Source organism: Mya arenaria, chromosome 5, assembly GCF_026914265.1.
Source record: "Mya arenaria isolate MELC-2E11 chromosome 5, ASM2691426v1".
In the NCBI taxonomy this organism is placed as follows: domain Eukaryota; kingdom Metazoa; phylum Mollusca; class Bivalvia; order Myida; family Myidae; genus Mya; species Mya arenaria.
Window position 1 is genome coordinate 4729532 of NC_069126.1, and position 25746 is coordinate 4755277.

Sequence of the window (25746 nt, forward strand, 5' to 3'; positions counted from 1 at the left end):
AAGCAAGGCTGTTGATAGTTGATTTGTTATTTATATTTGTAATGTGTTAAGGCTATATTTTCGACAATCGGAATTATTTCCTGCCAAAAGTTTTGCGCGTGCTTACATTTCCAGAACAGATGAGTTAAATGTTCTTGTTCACTGTTGCAGATTTTACATAGTCCGTCTGAATAATTCATTTTGCTAATGTTTTGCTGCGTGAAAATCGTTTGGTGTAATATTTTGAATTGCAACTGTTTTTTAAACACATTTTAATGATTCCACAATCATTGGACAATCGCCTGAGAATGCATATTTAAAGTTACTTTTTTCAATAAACATCAGCAATATCGGATTCAGCAATTTGCATTTATTTGCTATTTTATGAACGATTTTTCATCGGACGATGAGACAAATTGAGTGATAATTTTGACTTTTTTCGAGAAGTATCAATGAAGATAAATGAGATTTGTTTCTCATGTAAATAAGTGCCAACGTCTGAGTCCTTGGTGTGAACATTTTACATCCTTAAAATCACATAAAATAGTGATACTTAAAGAGTTTGCTCGGATACCTATGAGATTGACATGCGATCACCGCGTCATTTCTGTGTTTATTTTTTATTAATTTAAAATAAAGTTTAGCACACTTGCGTGTTTGTTTTATAGGTTTTTGCGATCGATATCAATCGAGTCAAACGGATTTCTGCATTGACCATCGTGGTAGTACAATGGAAATAACAGGCGATCATTTGTAATATAATTATAAGGCAATTTAAAACACAAGTCCTTACAGTTGTTTTGTTTAGTGGCAAATGAATCTGAAGCCACCTCTAAATGAGATAATTAAGGAACAAGCAACGTAATTACATTAGTTTGATGATGATTATATTTGCTAGATTGCCTGGAATAAAAAACAACAACAGAAAACTGGAACGCTACAAAGTCAAACATCACTCGATGTATTTAATAAATTTAAATGTCAATACTACTGCAGTGGTCCCGCAATATCGGAGCTGTTCTAATTTCCCGTAACGCGAGTGAGATTGTATTTTAATTGTCGCAGTTATTTTGTCGCTAAAGCTCTCATTCATTGCAAGCCTAATGGCGGTGTCTGTGTTGTTGTTGATTTTAAAACTGTCTTTCATATTTCCTAATTGATATATATTGCAGATAAACGTTATTGTTGTCCTAAACCTTATAAGGCATTTATTTCTACGCTCTCATATAAGTCAAAATTGAGGAAAGTGTGTTGTGGAGCAGTCATAAACAAGGTGAAACCTCCAGTAAACTCATTTTTCACTGACCGTCCCTAGGCGGTAGCCCCCAGTAAACTCATGTGTAACTGACTGTCCCTAGGCGGTAACACGTGATCGTTAATGATTAGATAGCAAATGCCTACGCTAGAAATTTGACATGCAAGTGTGACGCTTCAGACGACGCCTTGTCATACTACACTGGCGACATAAAACGTTGTTCAGATTTAAGCAATGTCATTACAATAATGTTCTATTTGTGGGCATGTTTTGATCGATTTTAGATATATTGGACAAATGTGACGTTGGCCGGTAAACAGTTTATGCCCCAAGTTAACATCTGTTTCGCTGAGCATTCCAAGGCGGTAGCCCCAACATTTATCATTAGAGGTATTGTGGTGAAGACCGCTGTCTTGTTCTGTGGCGTTAAGTGTGTCTTGTTTAGATACTGATGTACCTCACCCTTATGTTTTAATAATAGCCTTTTCCTTGAAAGGATTGTTTTGCAATTTATTATTTTATTTGTTCAATATATTTCGACCACAACTGGTCAAAAGAGTCATGCTGTGTTAATGCTGTGTCAACGATAATTGGTATGTAGCTATATCGTTGAAAAAACATTTGGCGAATTATTCAGATTTTTATTTGTTAAATTCACTTCGTACTTAACGGCTCAGGTCGTTGTAAACATTTAAACGTAAAATATTTTTATCCGCTAATAATATTTAAATATAATAAGAACATCTGAAATAGTTCTCTCACATCTTGTTAGAATACCGCGGAACACAACTGTTTGTATGATCCTTTTTCGGACCAGAAAAGATTTGAAAACTAACAATCATGGTTTACTAACAATCCTTGATAAACATACCTAGTTTTTTAATATATATAGTATGTATACACTGTGCTGCTTGTGGAGTTTTGGGCTGTTCTTCCATGTTTTTTGATTGTGATTTTATGTTCTATGTCTTTGGCGTTTACCAAGTGCCATTAAACCGGGTTTATGTTTAAACTGTTTGCTACTGAGCTTGTTTCTGTAGCTTTTCGAGTATAAATTACTAACAACCTTAATTTTAACAAACTTCTGAACAATTGATTTTAATTTATCAACTTAGTACTTTACACTGATGATATGTTTATCGTACGTATCACCCTATTCCATCCTAAACATGTTCATTTAGTTAAATAACCATATCACAATGTTCAATGTATGATATTTATTTTTGCATGATAAATGTAATATTTTTGTTTTACTGTGTATGATACATAACACAGTTTTAAGTGCTTTGATTAAATACATCAACTGAATTCACGATACAAAATGCTTTTTTACACTCTTATCAACTTAGCCTACTTAATTAAGGTCATTACCAGAGAAAACAGAAATACACATTGCCAGCAAAAGACATCCATAAGCAATATTGTTCATATTTCTCTGATGTCAAGCAAATAACTCGAGCGAACTGCTCAGTAAAAAACAGTGGTCAGACACCCTCAGGGCAGGCCTTTAAAAACAATTAATTCTGTTTTCGATTTCGCTTTTGGTTTTGGTGTCATTAATTTAAACTTATTCAAGATTTTACTTAACATGCAATTTTACTTGAAAAGGACTAACTAGAAAGTCATACTTAAAACAATACGGAAAAAGCAATCAAACATGCATACAACTTTAACACCATTTCAGTCTACAAACAAGTCGCGAGTTTAAACTAAATTAACCTAAATTTGGAGCGCTAGAAAGTTAAAGACCACTTGAATATTATATAATTCATTATAAATTGCATTAATATTATCTCTCTACAAGGGTTGCTCATGTATCTTCGAATTTGTTCCGGGCTCCCTTTACGTGATTTTTTAAAGATTGATTGTGGCAGTTTAATGGTCATGTTCAATTTAAATTGCTAGGATAATTGAGCTTCCATTCAGTGCATGTCTTATAAACATTTCGGTGTTGCGGTCGTAATACGATCGTTTAAGGAAAATCTTTTTCATTTCTAAGTCTTATTTTCAAACTTGATAATTTGCCATCAAACAAAAAACTATTTCAATATGTTATCGAAAAGCTTGGTTTGAACTAGATAATCTTCATTTATCTATGCACCTATCATGAGGTTTTTCGCATTCTAGTCCTGTAGCAAACAAACCAAGTATTTTTTAAATCTACTCGTTTTTTTGTGGGGGTTTTAAATAACAGAAACGTACATTGTCATCTCCAACAATGTAATAGATACTTTTAAAAGGCATGTTTAATTTGCAAGCATAACTTCATACTTTAGGATATTCTATTATTTAGCGATTGTTTTTGTCTTGTGTGGTCACTATAGTTTGCTAATTATTGATTTTAACCCAATGAACAAACAATATACAATAGTATATTATAGTGAATATTGAGTCGTTTTGTCAGGAATACATTGGAAACTCCAGGTACAAACCTAACGGTCAAACAGTTAACAAACACTTTGTTAAAAGGTGCAAGGTACAACACCAACTGCCACTCAACGGGACAGAAAACAGGTTAAACAATTATTTTGATTTTAATAAGAAAGCTTTTTGAGGTATCCGTTCATAAAAACACTGGAAATGACCATGAGTAAATGTTAATGAGATAAACAAGATTAGTCCATATGTGATACTTAGAGTAGTAAATATTTCAAAGTTAACAACCATTAACGTCATTGTTGTTTTTAACAAAATTTTAATTAATCGGCTCATTTTTGATAAACCGTTTGTGTTTTCCTGATCATTAGAATATATAGGTTACAAATGAGTGCATGTTCATTTCTTTCTTTGATTAAACACGAAATAAGATCGTAAGTTTTTCGAAGGAAATTGCATTTTGGATACGCTATTATAGAAAGTGTCTTTGGAGTTTTTAATGACATTTTGACATGACCATCAAATGCACAATGGTGGTAAATTTTAACTTTAGATGATGTTCAACATTTGAAACTGTTAAAAGCATATATTGATAATCCAAATTCGTTATGATTATCTAATATTATTTCATTAAGTGTTAATTAAAAGACAGGAAGTAGACAGAATCATGTCATTCGATAATAAAAGCCTGTTACCGGGATCGCGAGGATATCAAGTGCGAAACATGTATTGTAACGACATAGCGATGAGTTTTTTGTCGATCGAATTCATTTCAATAATGTGATAGCTTTAACATAAGATTCAAGATTATTATTTGCCTTGGGTTTGAGTATATGTTTATATAAATATTACTCGGATATGACAAGCAGTGCATACGAAGATGGTTCCATTTTGTCTAGGGACATTTTACCCTTTGGTTGAGAAAAAAGCAACTTCATTCAATATTTGACATTTTAATATGTTTTAGTCAAGTTCCCGAATGTATTCACTTCAGCAGATTTTTAATGGTGTTCCGTCCAAAGCGTTACACACTTTATGTGATTCTCAACTGATCTTCAAAAACATTACTTAAAAACCAAACCACGTGAGTCTTTGACTAGGAGCAATTATATATATATATATATATATATATATATATATATATATATATATATATATATATATATATATATATATATATATATATATATCTACTTAGGGCATTAAGGTGACCGTATATTTTTTACGGCATTAAGGAGACAATTTGTATATTTTTTGTTTTATACTTTATTTTGCTTTTTTGTTGATAATTTAGTATTGAAATGATCATTTATTATGAGTACAAAATTTAGGCTTCTTAAATTAATTAACAAAAAATATACGTAATTTGCGGTCTCCTTAATAATTTGTAAGTATGTTGCAGGTTTTAAGGGGACAGGTATATATGTAGAAGGGTTTATGGAGACCAGTGTATATATAATATTATTTTTGAGGCATTAAGGGGACCATCCATATTTTATGGCATTAGGGGGACACATTATATATATTTAACTTTTGACAGTATAGGCTCCCGTAACCTTAAGAGACAACTTGGTAATAGTATTTTTTATAATTGTGTATAATAAATCCACAAACAATGACCAGTCGAAACGGGAGGACTGCAAATTTCATAGGATATTCATCGGAAATCTTTTACAGACCATCTCATTCATTAAATGCAAGTCAGATTCAGTCACTTGGTCTCTGTACCGTTTGATAAACAAAATATATAATGACCAGGGGCGGATCCAGGAATTCTCGTTAGAAGGGGGCGTTACTTAGGGACGTTTGCAGGAGGATTGAGGGTTACTCAATCAAGTAATTTTTAACAATTTGTAGTCGGAAATGATGCATTATGTGTATATTTTATTATTTTCTTCTCATATATTGACACAAAAAGTAAACTTGGACGATTTTAGAGGGAGCGCACGCCAACTGCACCCCTTCTCAATCCGCTAGTGAATGGTGACATAATATTTGATATAGTATGGTTAAATAGAACTTTCAGTTGAATTATATAGAAACTGTAAATGCTAAATACAAGTTCTGTGCTTGTAAAAAACAATAAAAGTTTCGTCTGCACACGAATGTGTCTGTTAACGCTTGAACAGTTATATAGCTCATGATTAAAGAACATTGTTCATTGGGTTCATTGTGACCCATGGAAGTTTTTTTTTATTAAATTCCAACTTCCCCTTAAATTTTACTTGCCTAAAAGTTTAACCTAAGTCAATCAGGGGCCATAACTTGTATTAAGGATATGGAGTTATGTAACCTCATTGGCTTATGGTCCTGAACAATTGTGTGAAGTATTAAGTCAGTTTAATGAAGGGTATAGAACGCCTTAACCAATAGGCTACGGAGACGGTTTTAATGCATGTACTCAATTGCAGATTCAGGGGGTGTTGGGGGGGGGAATCGGTCCCAGCGCGCGCGCCGCCCCCACCCCTTTAAATCGTCCGTTTATAATACGTTCTCAGTCAACATCGGGAAAAATACAATATTAAGATTAAATTTGCTCTATTTCGGACTATAAATGAGGGGAGTCTAACCCCCACCTGGGTCCAACATTTTAAGCCATTCAATTTCTGTTCTGAGGGAGGGGCGGATGTGGAAAGATTAAGCCCATGAGTTTCACGTACCCCTTCTTAAGTCAATTCCTGGATCTGCCACTGATATCTGTAATCGGATTTTTGTTTTATAATGTTATAGTTCCTTTAAACAGTTTAAACCTTTTATGGCATCAAAATAAACAGACGCATGTTCAGTAAAAACATACTCTGTATACAACGTTCTCGTATATTTTTCCTCGTAATGCATCTGAAAACACTTACATGTATATTTATTTTACTCCTTGGTACTGAAACTGCCGAAATAATAGTAACCAGGTTGATTTTCTTTTATACTTCAATTGCATTTTTAAAAAACCGATTAAAGTATTAAAAATTGATCTTGTTCAAGTTGGGAGCAAGCACATGGGGGTGCAGATAACACATAGAATCAAAAACGGATCGCTTATCCACTCGCCCACAGGGACTCATACTAAGGTGTTGTATATTTTAACCTTAATGGAAGTTATTGGTTTATCACGTGATTATGTCAGCCTTTTGTTGAATCGGGTTAGTAACGCATTTCAAAATTTTGGACTTCAAAGACTATATTTTAGCACATATCAACATTTATTGAAGGGTTTCAGCCATCAATAGCTTGGCTTTAACACTTCGTTTGATTCGCCATACTTTATTTCGTAATAACAATCTATAAAATCCAAGTAAAAGATGCATTTTCAAAACACTTAACGCTTCGCTTATATTCACTCAAAAACTCATGTTCGAAAGATTTAAAAAAAGTATGTCATAATCATATCCTCTTTCGCGGCTGAGTTTCTTAATATTTAAATCTCTTATAAATTTGCCAAATAAAATTCAACATGGGTAAACAATTATAACAAATAACGTATTTTATGTATTGCAACATATTTATAAAAAGATAAAGTCAATTGAATCAAATGAACATTTTCAATGTACTTTCTTTCTCGCGGAAAGTGGACATTTCATCTTACTCCAACAAGTGTGGGGTATGGTTGATTCTCTTCGTGACTGAAATCAACTTTTTTAAACACTTGGTGCATTTCAAATCTAGTCCATATAAACAGCCCCTTCAGATTCTTTGACGATTGCATTTCCATGGGAGATCACTGCGTATGATAAACATACAAGTGTTGTTTAGCCACACTGTGGTTTCAATTATGTCAGGGGTGTAGCTACCCCTCTATTCATGTGAATTCATAAATGTGCTGGGGGGTTCAGGGGCGTGCCCCCTAAGAAAATTTTGAAAACCATGGTGCAATCTAGTGCATTCTGGGCGTTCCGATGTGCATTATTTAGTACTGGAAAATAACCAGTTTTAGATTCATGTAGTCAAGTTCGCATACTGCAACTTTGGTTGATTTTTTTGTCAGAATCATGTGGATTCAGCCGCGTATTCACGTATAGGCGGCTACACGCCTGTATGATGTGCATATGAATGTATAATTTGGTTTAAATGATGCATCCTTAACCCTTAAGCTGCTGATGGCGATTTTAAAGGCTTTGCAAACAGCTTGGAACCAGACCAGACACCGAGTAACTCGGCGCCTGGTCAGGTTCCAAGCTGTTTGCCACTCAGTCAATATATCCCCAAAGTTTTAAGTAAATTGAAAGAAATTTAGAATAAACCAGATGACATTTTAGAGCAGACGACAATTTACCCAGCATGCAAAGGGTTAATGTAACACCTCCTTGCTGCTACACCAATAGAAACTTCATGTGATGTTAATAGTAAAAGAACTAGCACTGACGTTCCCATTTTTGTCTGAGTCATTTAAATAATAGATAACAAATTACAAGATAAACAAATTTATTTTCACTTCTTTAATGAATTATATAAAAACATTGTACAAAGATATCATGACACTTTTAAACAATAAGTATGGTTGTCAATTAAACAGTATGCTAGCTTTAAAGATTTAGGCAAACCATTGGAATTTTACAGCGGTCTTAAAAGGTGTATTTAAAGCTGCAATCTCACCGATTGATCGTTTTGACTACTGGTACTCTTTTATTGTTTGTCTATAAATGGAGTATTTTTTGCAGAAATGTCTAGACCCAATTTGAAGTGATATAAGACTGCTGAAAAAAGATCATATTGCAGTTCATCATATTTATGTTAAAAAAATGATGTTTTATGACTAAAAGCATTACGAACAATGACTAAAAGCATTACGAACAATTTAATGTAAATGAACTTTTCGGCAGTTTTACCAAACATTTTTGATTGGTTCTATCGTGAATTATCTAATATGACTGAATTAAAGGAATGATAACCAAATCAGCCGATTTTGAGACAAGTTTGTGTCTAAACTGACAATCTGTAAGAGTGCAGCTTTAAGTGTTGTTCTAAAGCTTCATATACACATTGTTATATTGTCAATAACTGTTTAAAAGGTCTCATGTACTAAATAAGATAATAATTTTCATAATATCTAAAATTGATTAAAATAAATAAAGTACCATTATACCTATTTCTTAATAGTGCCGTTTCTCATCTGACAATACCATTCAAAGCCATCATTTCAACTAAGAATTTATTTTTAACTTTCAACTTTTCTATAGCATATGCAACAAAATATACCAAAAATACAAGCCATGAACAATATGATTGTTCAACTTGCATTATCTTTGACCTTTTGATATGACCATTTTCCAGTTTTGTCTATTTGTAAGTTGTGCCCTGAAGAATAAAGTATGACTGTATGAATCAAAAACAAGCAATAAAAACACTAAAAATATGCCCCAATCCCTGTAATTTCTAATACAGTAGTAAAATCAAGCAATTAAACATTTAGAGCTGCACTCTCACAGATATACCGTTTCCACAACTTTTTTTGTCTTGGAATGAGCAAGTTTTGGCGTAATTATCTGCAAACCAATGATAAAAGATTCCTGACAAAAGATCAGATCGCAGATTTCATATTTCCGTTCGAAAATTAATATTTACTAACGGTTTAAGAAAAGTGCATAAAAAACATCAATGTTTTAACTTAAATAGAAAAATCTGGGATTTAATTTTTCGCAAAAATTGGATGGTTCCAATCCAAGACATAAAATGAAAAAGGTTGTCAAAACATCCAAAGTGTGAGAGTGCAGCTTTAACGTTTGAAAGTGTTTGCCTCGTGCCCCTAAACAGGGTTTAATTATATCATATGCCCAGTGGGCTTGTCCCTGTATATTTGATTGTATGATTGCAGTAATGGATACTGGTCTAATTATCTTCTGACAATTTTTCACCAATTTTAAAGAATGAGAAAACACATATTAAGCTCATATAACACTGTACAATTTAATCTCATTCATTAGGTTGAGAAAAATTCCCTAAAAATATTAATTGTGGAGACATATCTTATTTAAATACATACAGGAAATGGCGACATCATTTACCCTTTAGTATGAAAAAGGCAGTTTCCTGATATTTGAATAGCGGTTTTTTATTTAAGCATCTCAATTCATAGTATGTTTACGATTGTTTTCAAAATAGATTCACACTCTTGATAAACTTCTTTTCCTAGTTTCAACTTTTGAGACTTTTTGATGAGCCTGCACCTTACCCCTCTTATGCAGTGGCTTCAAGCAATAAAGCTACCAGCTCAAGTTGCACAGCTGGTGAACAAGACTGCTGGTAGTCGGCAAACTGCACACTTGATGCCATGATAAATCATGTCCATCGACTTCCAGAATGAAGAAATGACAGCAGCACAGAATTGATTTCAATTGGACCTCTCTGTACTTTCATCACCTTGTTGTAGTCAAAGACTATGTCTTAGTGTGCAGTGCGGGATCTTGAGAAGCGTATCTACTCATATGGCTAGACACCTGTGATCTATGTCTTCTTGTGTGTGCCCAACCATCACCTGAAGAGAATTTAGAGGAAGTTAGTGCTTGATTACAAGTCAATGTGACAAAACAAGGTCTTTCATTTATGCCACCAAGAACTAGTATTCCAAGTTTCATAACTCGTATGTTAACTCAAAGCAATTGAGCAGAAACTGTTTGGTAATTAATTTTAAGTCACTGCTTCCACTTATACTGCAAGTAATATTGAACGTGAACCGCCTGACCCAAATGCAATTCTAAATAATTTTATGTGCAGAAACCTTAATCCTATTGACACAAAAGTAATCCAATTGTATGTCTTCACAAAACATTCTACAACAATATTTGTCAATTTAACTCAAAGATTGATTATTGTTTTTTAGTCAGACAAACACAGAGATGGCCCTATATCGCTCACTTGAATTGAGAAAGGATTCTAACTTAGTTATTGTTTGGACACTTACTGAACACTTTTGGTCTGACTATATAATGCAGCTGGTGAAAATATTAAAAGTCCCTTTATAATGGGCTTACAAAAACATAAAAAAAAATGTATTTGTTTAAAAATTACAAAGGGCCATAACTCTTACAATATTTAAGTTTGTATTGAGCAGAATAAAAGGCTTTGACTAAAATACAACCTTAAAGCTATATTTACAAGTAAAACAAAAAAATCTACAAATATGTTTTTAGTATCTGGTTTTTGAGAGTGAATGATCAGAAGAAAACATCACACATTCACAATCTTATTAAATAATAATTTAGTTTTTTTAAAATTATATTATATTTCAAAAACACTGCAAAAGACAAGACACTTACGTTTCAATTTCTTGATTTAATACAGTGATGATTATCAATTCTTATGAAGGGAGATGGGTCTTTTTTACACTCTAACCAGTGCAACTTGCATGTTCTTAGTTGCTCAGTTATTACCTTTCTTAAAATTCTCCTCTTGATCTGAGCCACGCCAAAATGATGGGAGATGCTTTTGTTTTTCCATCAGAATGTATAGCACCTCTGTGTTTCTGTTTGTCTCCTGAAATAGTAAAAGTTTATTAATAATAATAACAATAATAATAATCAGTGACTTTTATTGAAATTATTTTCACCGATTGTGCCTTGCACATTGGGGAACAAAGTTGACTTCTGAGGAGAAGATTTTTCCATTTAGACATATAGCAAAAAAATAGCTCCGCACCCTGGAGCATTGTTTTTTATGAATCAATATCCAGTGAAGAAAATTCATACAGGGTATTGAAACATATTTTGCTTCAAATGAAGACTTTTACCAAAGTTTGATTGAGAGTTTAGTTTCACATCGACAAGTCTTTACAGGTCTATTAAAGCTGCACTCTCACAGATTGAACATTTTGAAAAAGGTTATATTTTTTATCTTGGAATGAACCAATGTATGCGAAAATGATGACAAAACAATGTCTTTGAATTCCCGTCAAACATGTCCGAACCAAATTCAAACTATGGATAATCACTGTCATTCACAATGAAATTCAGCACTTCTTGCCCAGTATATATACCCTTACTTTAAGCAGAAGGCAAATTAAAACAAACACACTTGTCCGATATTTAATCAAACTTTAAATGGTAGTAGGATTGTCATTTGTTCACGTAATTTTCAAGAATCAGGAAGTGGGGAACATTATAAAGCCATTTAACGATACAAACAAGACGATTTTCTATTGAATGTACAATAGTAGTACCGGGGTAATATGCAAATAGTTATTATCTCAAGAAAAGGACATCAAGACCTGTTCATTTACCAGTAGCATCTGACAGTCAATAATGGTTCTGAGTTTAAAGAGCATAATTTCCATTTTATTGTTTGTTTAATCATTATATATTTAACACCAGTTGTGAAGAAGGAGTTATCATTATATAAGATTATATTATCTGGCAGTGGTTGAAAATGTAAAGTGAGACCAGTTTTTTACCTGTTATTGAACAAACTGTTATGTTGGCAGGACTGTCCTCCTCAGCAATGCAAAGAACAGCAATGACTGGCTGGCACTCTGTAAAATGGCGATTAAAACATTTTGTCCAATTAAAACTGTCCCTTTCTAAACAATCCATCAGCAATATATATAAATGAGCTGCGCCATGTGGAAATGTATCTTGGGAAGTTTCCATTCCATGTAATGATGTCATAAAGATGAGCAGAAGACATTACTTACAATGCAGTAAAAGTTCTTACTTTAACAGTAAAGATATCTTTTTTTGAGAAAATTTATCAAAGTGAGCTCTTTTATGTCATGTTTCTAAGTCTTGTACACATCTATGTTACATATATAAATAATAAACAGGAATAAAATGAGGAGTTGTGTACACACTTATTCCTCTTTATGTACTGTATAACTCAAGAAAAACAATCCATAATACTAGTAAATCTCTAGAATTCCCTTACTTTTCTCGCTGTACAAAAATGAATGAGGAGTTGCAAACAAGCAGGGCCATAAAACTTTTGCAATTTAAACTGTACCGCAACAGCAATTTAAAGACAGTGATACTCATTGATGGAATAGGCACTTAGACAGCTACATTTTCTGAGAAATGGTGATCAGACTAAATTCTCCAGAGATAATTTATAGATTTATTTGAAATAAAGAACATGTTGCAGTGTTTGTGTTAAACTTGTTACTTATCCCTGATTTAACACAATCATTACCTTCAAAATGGTGATAAAATAAAAACAAATATACCTTATTAAACACTGTTTACTATCACATCTGTACCCCCCCCCCCTTCTTACATACTTAAGCAGCTGTTACCAAAGTAAAGAATGAAAGGTCAAGGCCAATTATAAACCATGAACCATGAGAATCCTGTTTACTAATTTGATTTTAAATCACCCAAAAGGCTTTCTACACATAATGGTTCCTTAATTTAAATCTAGTCTCCAAAGGTGTCACAGTTGTGATTTCATTGAAAGACTTGAGATACGTTATTTAAAAAAATGACGAAAGGAAAGCGTAAACGCAGAAGTCTGGCCGGGTATATGAGCCAGGAAATAAATACGCAAAAGCTCACCATGCTGCTAAGGAGTCTTATATAATTCCCGGCCCCAGTTCAGATGGAGATGTTGATTCCACACGGCTGGAAAACCGGCCCAGTGCACCCAAGCTTCACCATCGGCAGTATCTGCAAGAGGAGGGTGTAAATCTGGGAAAACGCATTTATAATCAATTTGCGAAAGTTCTTATCCGTCATAAGTAGTGAACATGTATGTGGCTTATAGAACATCTGAAATTAAGTTTAATGAAGGAGACAAAGTTCGGTCTGGGATCTAAACCTGGATTTTGATGCTGAAATTGTAAGGGCCGAATTCAGAACATCCACTCTCACTCACACTCCAACCACATTCCCGTAAGGGACACTCAAATGATCACTTGAGTGGAATACGGGGAGTGACACTCAAGTGATCTGTTCGTATTCACACGCCTTGCTAACACTCCACTTCATCAAGTGAGCAATACAGTATATAATTATAATGTATGTTTACATGATCATATCGGATTATCTGTTTGACTATGGTGATGTTTACATTATACATTGTAAACATATGTTTATTTGAGATTTGAGTACCTTATTATTAGTTATGGCAACAAACAAATGATAATAAGTGTTATTCTGAAACTGAAATTTACATTTTAAAACAATTGGTTAATAAAAATAAACGTTTTGGGTTGTAAATAACTGTTGCAAAATACGTTTAAATGCATGTTTTCTGTTGTCGTTGTTGTTGCTGTTTTAAATATGTAGCCGTTTTCCATTGTATCACGTAATTTAAATATGTATTCATATATAATCTTGCATTGTTTGCATAATCTACAATTATTTTAGCATTGTTTTAGAAGAAAACTCATATAAAAATGCTCTGAAGTAGAAAACAATTTAAGGCCGCTAATGTATGACTAAAAACATTGATTTATCTTATTTCCCATTTAAACCATTGAACCTTGAAATAGATAACAAATTCAGGCCGCTAGTCTGCCAACCTCACGCCGCTAGGCCGCTAACTTGATGCCGCTAAGATGCTAACTTCACGTACCTTTAGCTGCCTGTCTTTGCAGCCATTGATGAATTGCAAACATCAACATTGCTGGGGGTTCAAGATCATTGCGAAACAAAACAAATATATGATAGGCACATCCTTTTGAATTTGTTTTGTTTATAGATGGCCACGTTATTGAATGAACATGTACTTCAATGGATTATCCCACTCTCTTAAATATTGTCTGGGAACGAGCATGTCCCTTATTTGTTCCAAATATTTGATATATTTAATCTTTTCTACTTGCCATGTACTGTTTTCACATACACTCATTCAATTCCTATTCAAAACCAATCCTCGAGGGCGGTTCAAGTGGCCTAGCCGAGCACTCACAAATGTCCCACTCACGCAAAACACTTGAGTCTCACTCACACCTGTGAATACTGATATACCTTTCACTCGAAAATATCTCGACCGTTATGTGATTACAGAGGATTAACTCATTGAGTGTGAGTGAGAGTGATTGTTCTGAATTCGGCCCTATGTTTTATTCAAATGATGTATAAACTTACTTGAGTACAGAGATATCTTGAAGTCTAGATTTATCGCTTACCTGAAGTTCGTAGGGCTACAATTGAGAGCTTTTCTGTAAATTGCAGGAACTGTCCCCATTAGGTGATTGGTGGTACCACTCTGCATTTCTTATCCACACAAAACACAGTGTATCTGAAAATGACAGAGAATGGCCATGCACTTATGAAAGCTATGCTAGAAATAAGCCGTTATGAGTGTATCAGATGACATTTCCACACAGAAATTGTGAGGCATCCAATACAGCAGTACTGACATCAATGACGAAAACATATATATCTGTCATGGAGCTATGCTGGTTCTGTGGCGTCAAAACCACTGCAACTGGGCAATTCACTAGAAACATCTTTTCAGAAAAAAGAAACAACCAATACTGGGTAGCCTTTGTCACCCAGTGAACAGCCAGAGCATCTAGTTACTTTAAGCATCTATTTACTTAGAAGTAGCCACATTAAGATCTCAAATTAACAAAAAAGTGTATCCGTAAGCTTTCAAATACTGAACGAAGTGCAACTTTGAGGGGGGCTGCGAGCAAATATTGTCAAGGGCAGAAATCTCGCAGAAGTTTGAAAAAGATTATGCAAAGCTCTAGCTTGATGATTTTGGCCCAATTTCAAATTGTTACTCAGTAACACGCGGCATAAATTTAATCTAACATCAATATAGTTACACAGGAAAATAAGAAATAGCTTTAAACTCTCTAACATTCATGGCAGAGTGTCTGATGACGGTCCAGTATGCCAACCAGGACGGAGAATATGTGAAGCATGCACATACACACCTTTACAGCCCAACATTTGGTTATGGTTTTACAGTTATTCATTTACACAAACTCACAATCAATCAATCAATCAATCAATCAATCAATCAATCAATCAATGCACACCCACCTGGAAAGGTACAACATCCTTTGGAAGAGATGAATCTTGCAGTCTGGTAGACGGTTGCTGACTTAACTTTATTGTCCCAAGCAGCAACTGCAATTAGATAAACATGTAGATGTTCGCACTAAAACAAAGTTTAGTATTGAGTAAAATTAAACATGCAGCCTGTTGGCTGGGGTAACATATCTAAATCCCCAAAAGGATGATCTGATCCCAACAGATCAGCAAAACACAAATTGTATTGCGTGTCCGGGGGGGGGGGGGAAGGATATCTTGACGCAACTAACCATAGCCGCCTTGCGTTTTTGTTCACAAAGCCGGCACACACAGTTCATTCTCAGTTTGCATGTTGTGTACTGAAAAGTTCCAGCTTTCCATGACACTCGCAATAAACCTATCCATGAATTAAAACAAATTAACAAATAACTACCAGGTAATTATGGAAATATAAATGTCATTTTTTACTTGATTGATAAATACAACTTCTATTGCAGTCAAACTGGATAAAATATCAGAAAAATGTGTCCTGTTCCAAAAAGTGTGTTTTGAAGTTGCAGACAATAGTCCAAAGACCAAGAATTTAGTGTTTAGACAGGAGCAGGCAAATCTTAAAAAAATGTCAAAATTTTAATAAAACTAAAATTGTACAAACCTAAAATAAATCATGTGTACACTTGAAAATACATACAAGGATACAATGTACACATAATCAAACGCTACCTGAGAGAATCATTTTTTTTCAAGAACTACTTGAAGGTGTACTGTGACCCGCAAGCATTTCGTTGTGGGCGGACACCTTTAAACCTCTTTCCCACACATTAATTAAACACGTCTTATGTTTTGTCAGTCCCGGTTTTGATGACCAGTATAAATCTAAAAGCAGTTTTTTCTGCCAATATTTACCCAAATGATTTGGATGAATGCTTAACAAGAAAGTGCAGTGTACACAATCAAATAAAGTATTTAGTGTTCCAGAAATAACGAGCAATCTGAAATCTGACCCCTTACATTCCTTAAATATTCACAAAGAGTTAAGTTCAAATTTAAGCAACAAATATCACATTCAAGCAGAATAATTTCAAGCAAAAATGAGCAAGAAAATAGAAACCAACTGAATTGTATTTTCAAATGTTCCATCCGTGTTTGTTTCTTTTTATGATTCAAATGGTAAAAAAGGTGCAAATGTGAGAAGCTCTGAAGAAGAAAACTGATATTTTAATAGAAATAGTGATGAAATCACTGACATAATGTTTACTTAGCATCTAAAGCAACAGACCAACCAGACCTACCAGTATGCTAATCTATATTTAACTGCTAAATTTTAAAAACCCTAAACATACAGATAAGATCTGTGGCGCTGTTGTTAACATTGTGTGATTAAAATGCATATATTTTTGTTGGTGATTTGTTTAAATCCAAGATTTGTTTTCAGAAGATCAGCAATAATGTTTTTTCTTTGTCTCAATGAAAAATGTAATGTTCATGTTCATAAGCGCTGTTTTATCTGAGAATTTCCCTTGGTGTGAACCGCTTACTGTGTCCAAGTTATCCAAGCTGGATCTAAGACATTACTACAATATGGGCAATTTGCTCTGACATTTTTATAGATAATTGTGTATTCCAAAGGTATTCTTTTGGTACACTGAACTCACAACAATATTTGAACTCATGACGTCCAGCACCGCTGTCAGATTATCTAATCCAACACTATGCCATTGCATGCTCTTTACTGAACGAAAGATAAATGAATACTCACAATTTTGAACAGTATTTCTTTGGTCACAGATAGCAACCTTTTAACCCCACTTAAAACCTGTCTTCCCTTTTTGGCAAACAGAGAATTTTTAGAAAATTTGTTATCTGATGATCCTGTAAATTTTGTGTGGATAGACTAAATACTATTCGAATTTAGTAAATCAAAACTAACATTTTGGGTTTATTCAGTGTAGACCCTAAAATATCAATTTTGATTTATAAGTATGTAGGTTTGTTCAAAAGCTCAGTACAGTTTACTTGTTAAGTTATCCGATTTCTGTAAATAAATGTTACTAAACTTGACTATAAAATACTGTAGGGGGGCGTGTCGTAAAGTTAAGAAAAAATCCAAATAATGCAACAGTCAATTGCAGCATGGGCCCCCAAGGTCCTGCTAATAGCGGGGACTTTGACCAGCCAATCCCAGGTAAAATTCCCGCTCTGCACAGACAAACAGCTGGTAAAAGCCTTGTCAAATGAATTATGGTCATTTCGTAACCACTCATTGTTGGTCATTTCGTAACCATTGTGTTATTCAATTTGTAACCGTTAAGAAATCGAATGGTCATATCTTAACCGTTGACTCCTATAATTATGAGGAATTAATTTAATACCATTTGAATTTACAAAATAAGTTTACTGTAAGTATAAAACATAAAAATAACAACATAAACAAAGTTAAATCTAGTTGTTGTATTCCTTCTTTATTCCTAATAGTTTAGTGCGATTTGCCAATAAACTCTTGAAACTATGACAAATAGAAACATTCACACTAGCTATTTTCTTATGTTGCGAAGGAAATATTATAAGTAGGCTGAATATTAAATGTAATAATTTTTTAATTCATAGATGTTCTACCATTGAGAGGAATTGTGACCTTAAGCCAATATTTTTTAAATATATAGACCATATAACTTTAGAATTTCATTTTTTTTTAAATTGCATAGAAGTATTGTAAAATGTAGTGAGTTTGCCGAATGAGAGTATGCGCTTTTTATATGCTTATTGTATTAAAAATGTGCCGATGTGTTTAATTTTGTATCTTGTTATTGGAAATTAATACATTGGAAACTCACTAAACCGGAGTAAGTTTACTCAATATATTAACTGAGTTAACCTTTAAAGGCTTTTGTCCTCTAGGGACAGTTCAATTCACCGACTTTTAGACGGAGGTTGAGACATGATTAAAGCACTTGCAAAAGTGATAAGCATAATTAAACATTTCTGCGTTTTTATAACCATCTTTTTTCCAAGTCTTGAAATAAAACAACTCTCGTAATTTAATGCTTGTTTAGTATGTTTGATAGTTTAATTAAAGCACCGCTCTAATTTGATTCAATCATAGAAGTCTTTAGATAAAACAACCCTTCAAAATGATCACTAAAAAACCGTTTCTAGTTCTTTATTTTCTGCAACAAACAAATAAATGTTTTAATCAATTTTCTTTTCACAAGTTTGATTATCGTTTGATTATCGCGCGACAGTCAATCCACAGCGCAATCATCATTATCGATTATCGTGTTAACACAACATCACAGGTGTAATATTTAACGACGTACCGGCTGTCAAAACAAAGTGACACACGATTCGCGAATTCCTAATACACAGAATTATTTTGACATGTTTGAACAAAACGTCCGGTTTCGTGAGGTAAAATTACGTTGACAACTAACAAATTTTCTCGATTTTTTTGTCCGGTATCCGGAATTCCGAGGTTCCGGTTTTGTGAAGATCCGGTTTAGTGAATTTCCACTGTACCATAACTAATAATTTTAGGCTGTTTTTTGTCGGTTTCGGATATAAAGTATGCAGAATATGGATCAATTGAGAAAAGAACAGAACAAAATTTTGTTCGTTTTAAACAATTCGAACAAATATTGTCAATGAAATAGGTCAAGAATGATCATTTATGTAAACGTAATTTTACTCAAAAATACATCACGATCAGTCTTAAATTATTGTTTATAAGTAAGCAAAATGTAAGAAAATAATAAACATATTTTGGTAGTATAACAAATCATTTCTAATTTAGCATTGGCTTGTTACTAGTGAGAATTTGAGTAATGTCTCCCAATAAGTGTCTCGGTTACTGTGCCATATACATCCACGTTCGAACAATACACTTAACGAGGTGCTAAGTGTACTATTTATCACCTTGTTAAATGGTGGTTACCATATGAGCAATTGATTTCTTGACGGTTACGAATTGACTAACAAAATGGTTACGAAATAACCAAGATTCAGCAGTTACGAAATGGTAAGGTTACGAAATGACCAGATCCCCGTCAAATGCCCCTGGGGACATCCTAGGTTAGGCCCATTCCCAGTTTTCAGCGCAAAAACAATAACACCGCATTCACTCAGCACTGCTGGTCCACCTGGAACGTAAAAACATGGCCCATTTCCCCTGCTATCCCTGGTATAAACAAGACCTGCCTGGGGGCCATGGTTACAATTGACTGGTGCATAACTGTGGCAGAATAAGGGAAATATTTTATTGTTGCATTTATTATCTATGAGCATTTAAGACACATGCAAAAAGCCACAATACGAATTGGTGATAGTGTTCGTTCTGTTCTGCTATTCAAAGGTGATGAGAATGACTAATGACATTGACAAACAAAATGTAAGGCATTTGTATCATTTCGTCTTTTATTTATTAAAATCTGAGATGTTAAGGGAGCAAATCCCTTTTTAGATTGCAACATACCAAACAATAATAAGCGACGATGTAGTGGTAAACCAAGTTTGCTAGAAATCAATCGGGTTTCTCTAAAATACCAGCAAAAATTACACCGGATGTTGATACTAGTGATTTAGTTTCGGATGAACAAAATCCGGATAAATCATTTGCTTTTCATCCAAAGGGTGGACGATTTATACTACTGTACAAAAGTCATAAAAATAAACGAAAAAAACGTTGAATATGTATTTTAAACACTTACCAAGTTACCATTCTCTTTCCGTAAGAGATGAACGCCATACTGCATAATTGCACGGAGATGGTACCACGGAGATACCCGAAAATTTCCGTTATATTCCGGAAAGTTAAATTTCTGTATACTTGAAAATTTGGATGCTGATGGTACACGAAATATCGAATTTCCTTATTTCTGTTTTTTATGGAATGAAACTTCGGGATAATATACAATAGGCTTTAAATAAAGTAAAACAAATAAAAAATGCTTAGTATATAGCTATTTTTGACCAAAATTATGATTTTTCCCTGGTCGCCTTAATAGCTATTTTTATGGATACACAAATATACACACACAAAAGTTTAAGAATATTTTTTTTAATATTAAAAGATAATAAGATTTAAAACAATGAAATTATCTCGTAAATAAACATTCAAGCTTATCACCTTACTGTCAATGGACATTTTTATTGACATTTGATACATCAAATCTGGACTGAAAATATTAAGGAGACCAATTTTTGTCGCCTTAATCCAGCGGTCCCGTAATGCCTAGATTAATAATATATATATATATATATATATATATATATATATATATATATATATATATATATATATATATATATACAAATTCAACCTTTGGGACATTTTGCCTATTTGAACAACCTTTGGAAGACATTATCATTACATGCTATATATCCTATAATAATAAATCCTTTGCATATTCCTTCATAAAATATGCATAATTAAATGTAGTAAAGCATAATTAATGATGTTTTTTTTCCAAAATACTAGCCATCGAGAATATGCAATTTTTGACTGTCGCCTAAAGGTAAAGCGCCGGATGTTCATGAAAAAGTACAACCTTTGGGAGAAGTACCCCAAATGTTGTACTGTATATGTCGCCGAAAGGTTCAATATTATATATAATGTAATTTGACTACTTAACTCAGCCGGTAGAGTGGTCTGAATGTTTCGCGGCAGACCCCGTTCGAATGTTTTAGTCCTACTGACAACGTTAAGATGCCAGTTCGGTAACCATGATTTATGTAGCCATCTCCTCAATCCTTTCATTATATTGTCAAATTATTATTTCTTGCATTTTATTTGCTGTGTTCATAACAATATATGAAGCTATTTTAATTTGAAGTCGGGCTAGGTTGTGATCTTACTCTCACACTAAGACGAAGATTTATGAACCTTAATAAACAATACAACAAAATATATGCCATTATTAATAAACCACATACATGTTGTTTGTCCAATGACATGCTCTATTGCCGTTTTCATCATTGCATTACTCTTGTAAAAAAGCAGCATTGTTTGCACTTATGACTGGGTTGCTGAATTGCTTCAACCACCAGTTGGTGTGTAAGCTTCTTTAAACTCGCACTCGGGCCTTGCCCATTCGACGAGTGCTCTGGTAAGAGTGTTAGTTATCTAAAATAATTCAAGAATGGTGCACAGACACAATAAAACCCTGGTTTAGCCATTCCAATTCTTTGACGTGCCGCAAAATATAGAACTGTCACACGGGACCCCGATTAACGTCCATCCCGGAAGATGATTAGTATATAAGTGTTGCGGTTGGGAATAGAAACTGCTGTCCCTGGATTGACTAGTGTGACACAAGACCACGGAAACACCCGGAAAACGTTGACAATCTATTAACCGTGTATTTCGGTATTTTCTCCCTATATATGGCGATACCGATGAGCAATGCGATGGTTGTCGGAATAAATCCTCCGGCGGGATTATGTATGCCAAAAACGTGCCCTGGTATCCAAACGCGTAGTTAGCAGCTAGCCTATTTCATTTTCGTGAGCTGGAAGAACATCAATACTTATGAAACGGGTATAAAATTACAAGTTATTATGACTATATGCAAAATGCAGCATGAATGACTCATTAATAATAGTTTAATACGAAAAGTTGTTGTGTATGATGTCCACATCCTGTTATGCCAATGCCAAAACGATTGTCTGATTGAGGGTCAGACATCGACGGCCCTATACTTGGAGGAAGAATTGACGATTGGATTTTAAATATGTCTCTGGTGTAATGTTGTCTGCGATTGCATACGTTTTCTTCTCAGACTTAAACAGACGTGTCGTTGCAAACCCACTGTTCCTATATTTTAAATAACAAATAGAAACCACTCTTTGCTAATATCTACCGTTATGGCATTCCTTAAAACACCTAGTGCACGTGCGTTTTTCAAAATCATTTCAGAACTGAAAAAAGAGTGATATCTATATACATTGTTAATTTATTATGTTTTCAATTTGAAAAAAAACTGAAATGCTATGAATATATGTAAGTTTCACTTGTATCTGTTTGATTGTTAAACCAATCGAAATAATTATGTGAGGCTTTTTTTCCAAGAAAATAATGACTGCAAAACAAATCAGTAACGTATTATTTCACTTGAGAAACAACCACCAGAAACCATACAATAAAATTACACTAAGAAAAATGATTTGTTTTAATGAATGTAGTGCAGTTAATCTCTAAAAAAATATTTAAAGGTGCACTTGACAATTATTCTTATATATTTGATACGGTATAAAAGCGGTTACAGGAGGCGAGAAAATGCACAATATAAGATTATAAGTATCTCCCATGGCCGAGAGTGTAAGATAAATTCATTCCGACCCGAGCGTTGAGTGTTTTGCGGAAACGAGGTTTACCGAGTTTCCGCAAAACACCCTGCGCGAGGGTCGGGATGAACCTATCTTACACGAGCGGCTATGGTAGATGCTTTTTCTCCCACCTCAGTTAAACAAAATTAAGAAACAATGTATTTTTTGCTGGAACTCTTTTGTGCTTAGTGAAAATAATTGCGTATGAATATAGCACGTGGTTGTCATGGATATAAGATATTTTGAACGTTTGCGATTCAAAGATTCATTTAAATATGTATCAAAATGAATCTAGGAACAATTTAATTTATTCAAAAATGTTCTTATATAGTTTTCCCATCAATTTATAGAAATTATTTCAATTACAAATCGAACTTCAGTTTTCCAGACATACTCATTCGTTTCACGATGTCCCTCCCAGAGGAGTCCGACTGCAAATATTAATTGTTCTGATATTAAGAATGTGTTCATTGGTTGCACAACACCTAGTTTAGTTTAAACTCTTTTTACTAATTTGTGGGATTATATTGTTCCTGAAACAATTCTTAGTCAGTAAAACCTTTAAAATTGGTTATTTTGTTTTGTATTCGAATAACAAGGGACCACATAAATCCGCTGGCGACTTTTGGACACCAAATAACTGGGGGTTGACGTTTTCACTTAAACCCAGGTTATGGTTACACCATAGAAGTCGAGACAACCGTTGAAGTATAAAAAAAACACGAAAAGAATGAGGTCACAGGAGCGGAATTTTATACAGGATAATGAGGCCTAAATTGAAATTGATTCGACTTTTTTTATTGAAATCCCTGTAACGGAAAAAGATTTATCACAAGTTTAGAAAAGTCCTCGGTACACACAGAACATAATGCTTGACAAACCTATTGACTATTTGACATACGATTTTGTTTTATTTTGACTGACGAAGAGGTGTATCACTGTTATATTATTGAAAGGCATTTACTGCATGTTTTAAAGACTAATTAACACATAACAAACACTTTGCAAACACGTCAGTAAATGTAAAGTTGTGTTTATGTAAGGTTTATTCGTGTTTCTTAATGACTTTTACCTCAATTATACACCAATGATATATCTAAATCAATACGTTGAATAAATAACTGAGTCGGAAATAAAAACGTATGTTTTATAATCATCAAGGTTTAATCGAAATCCTTATTTAATTTACATGGAAAAGAGCTTTCATATGAAATACGTTTAAGCGACATACAATATACATGGATTTTTATTACTTCTTCAGGAAGGATCGCTTAAGATCATATCGTTCTTTACATGAAGCTTACAAAGGCCATTTTTCCTGCAACAAAATAGAGGGAAGAACAGAACAATAACACTAACATAATTTTACGGAATATTTACATTTGTTTGAATTGTATTCATAATCTTTTTAAGTTCTTAACCAGACGACTTACACTGAGCAGAGATTATCGGTTGAAAATTCAAAACAATTTGTACTTTTGGGACATATAAATTTGCATAGGTCCTTAAGTACGAATGTCCTGAAAATCTTGTGACAAGCATATCATCAACTTTTATGTATTTACTTCAATCTTTGATTTCGCATAACTTGACGTAAGAACGTGAAGGATTCTGTATTTAAGACACAACCGTTTCATTCATTGGCAGGTATATTGTCCTTAAGTCTATAATAAATTCATATAGTGTACTAGATGCCATTTTTTCTAAATCGAACAACTTATAAAATATTCAGTGGTTCACATATATTTTACTGTTTGAAATTATGAAATAAAACGAAAAGGACTTTATGGACTTATGCATGGCATAAAGAACGATATATTAATCAGCTTTTAACACTACCGAGCCCGGTAAACAAACACTTATTATTACAATTATTTTGATGATCTATTATCCACGTTGTGGGGACAAAAAATATTTTTCTTTTCTGTTTTCTGTTTTCGTTTTTACATGAAAGGATGAGGTATTTCAGAGTATGATTTTACAAATCGGTCTAACCATAAACAATTAAATACATGTCACCACAAAAACATAACGTCAAATGAACAAACGCATCAAGAAAATAAATTATATCCAGTGAAAAAGAGCATACATTGAACTAGGGGCGACATGTTTATGTCTAGATAGTCAAGTATGGGTAATAATTACCTCGTACTTGAATACTTAATTAGAAAACAATCGAACGCGGGCCGTTTGAAAAACAAAAACAAACAAAAAAAACAAACAAAAACAACATAAATATGTAGATAAACATTTGAAAAAACAACTAGAAAAATAAATTAATACAAAATGTCAACATATTCTTTGGTATTGAAGAAGTTTTAGAATTCAGATAGTAGTGAGGCGACTGGGAATTCAACAACAAAGAGGTCAGTTCACATTGTTATATATGTATGCACACTGGACGAAACGTCCTGATCTCAGAACACTCTCTTGCCAATGAACTGTCCGCGAGTCTTACTCATCCTTTAAAAATATCAAAGTTACCGTACTCTAGCTTTTACATTTTTAAGACACGCATGCTATCCAATTTCTAAATTACAACAAGTCAAGACCAATGAAAAAAAACTCATTTGGCAAATTTCCCACAAACAAATGGATTAACCCACCCCCTTGGCCTCAGAAATATGTTTCAGTCACACTTGGGGCTGTGACGGAGTCAAGCAATAACGCAGCTCTATGGGGTGCGGGGAGACCTTAATAAACTCAACAACGGCAATAATACACGCCAAGTGGCGACATGTCATGCCCGCTAAATAAGCTTCAGACAAAGTCAGAATATTTTCCATGTTATTGCAACACAGACATACATGGAGTTCAACAGTAAGACGAAAACTATTTATATTTAGTATGATATATTATTTGGTAACGTTCAACTTGGAAAATTAAAAAAAAATCGAACATCTCAAATTA

General features: G+C 33.6%; 1 protein-coding gene and 1 long non-coding RNA gene across 7 annotated transcripts in view; one reads left to right on the forward strand and one right to left on the reverse strand.

The window, feature by feature from the left end:
• Positions 1-25746, forward strand: part of LOC128234376 (muscarinic acetylcholine receptor M1-like) — a 327690-nt gene that overhangs the window by 106367 nt on the left and 195577 nt on the right. The gene's annotated exons all lie outside the window — the stretch shown is intronic.
• Positions 8037-20476, reverse strand: LOC128234378 (uncharacterized). Of its 2 annotated transcripts, none has more exons than XR_008260939.1 (7): positions 20220-20476; positions 15526-15612; positions 14658-14770; positions 13081-13191; positions 11988-12065; positions 10972-11074; positions 8037-10076 (listed from the first exon to the last, which is right to left on the reverse strand). It is a non-coding gene; the product is annotated as an uncharacterized LOC128234378 (long non-coding RNA). The 2 variants fall into 2 exon arrangements; XR_008260940.1 differs by lacking the exon at positions 20220-20476 and adding an exon at positions 19985-20042.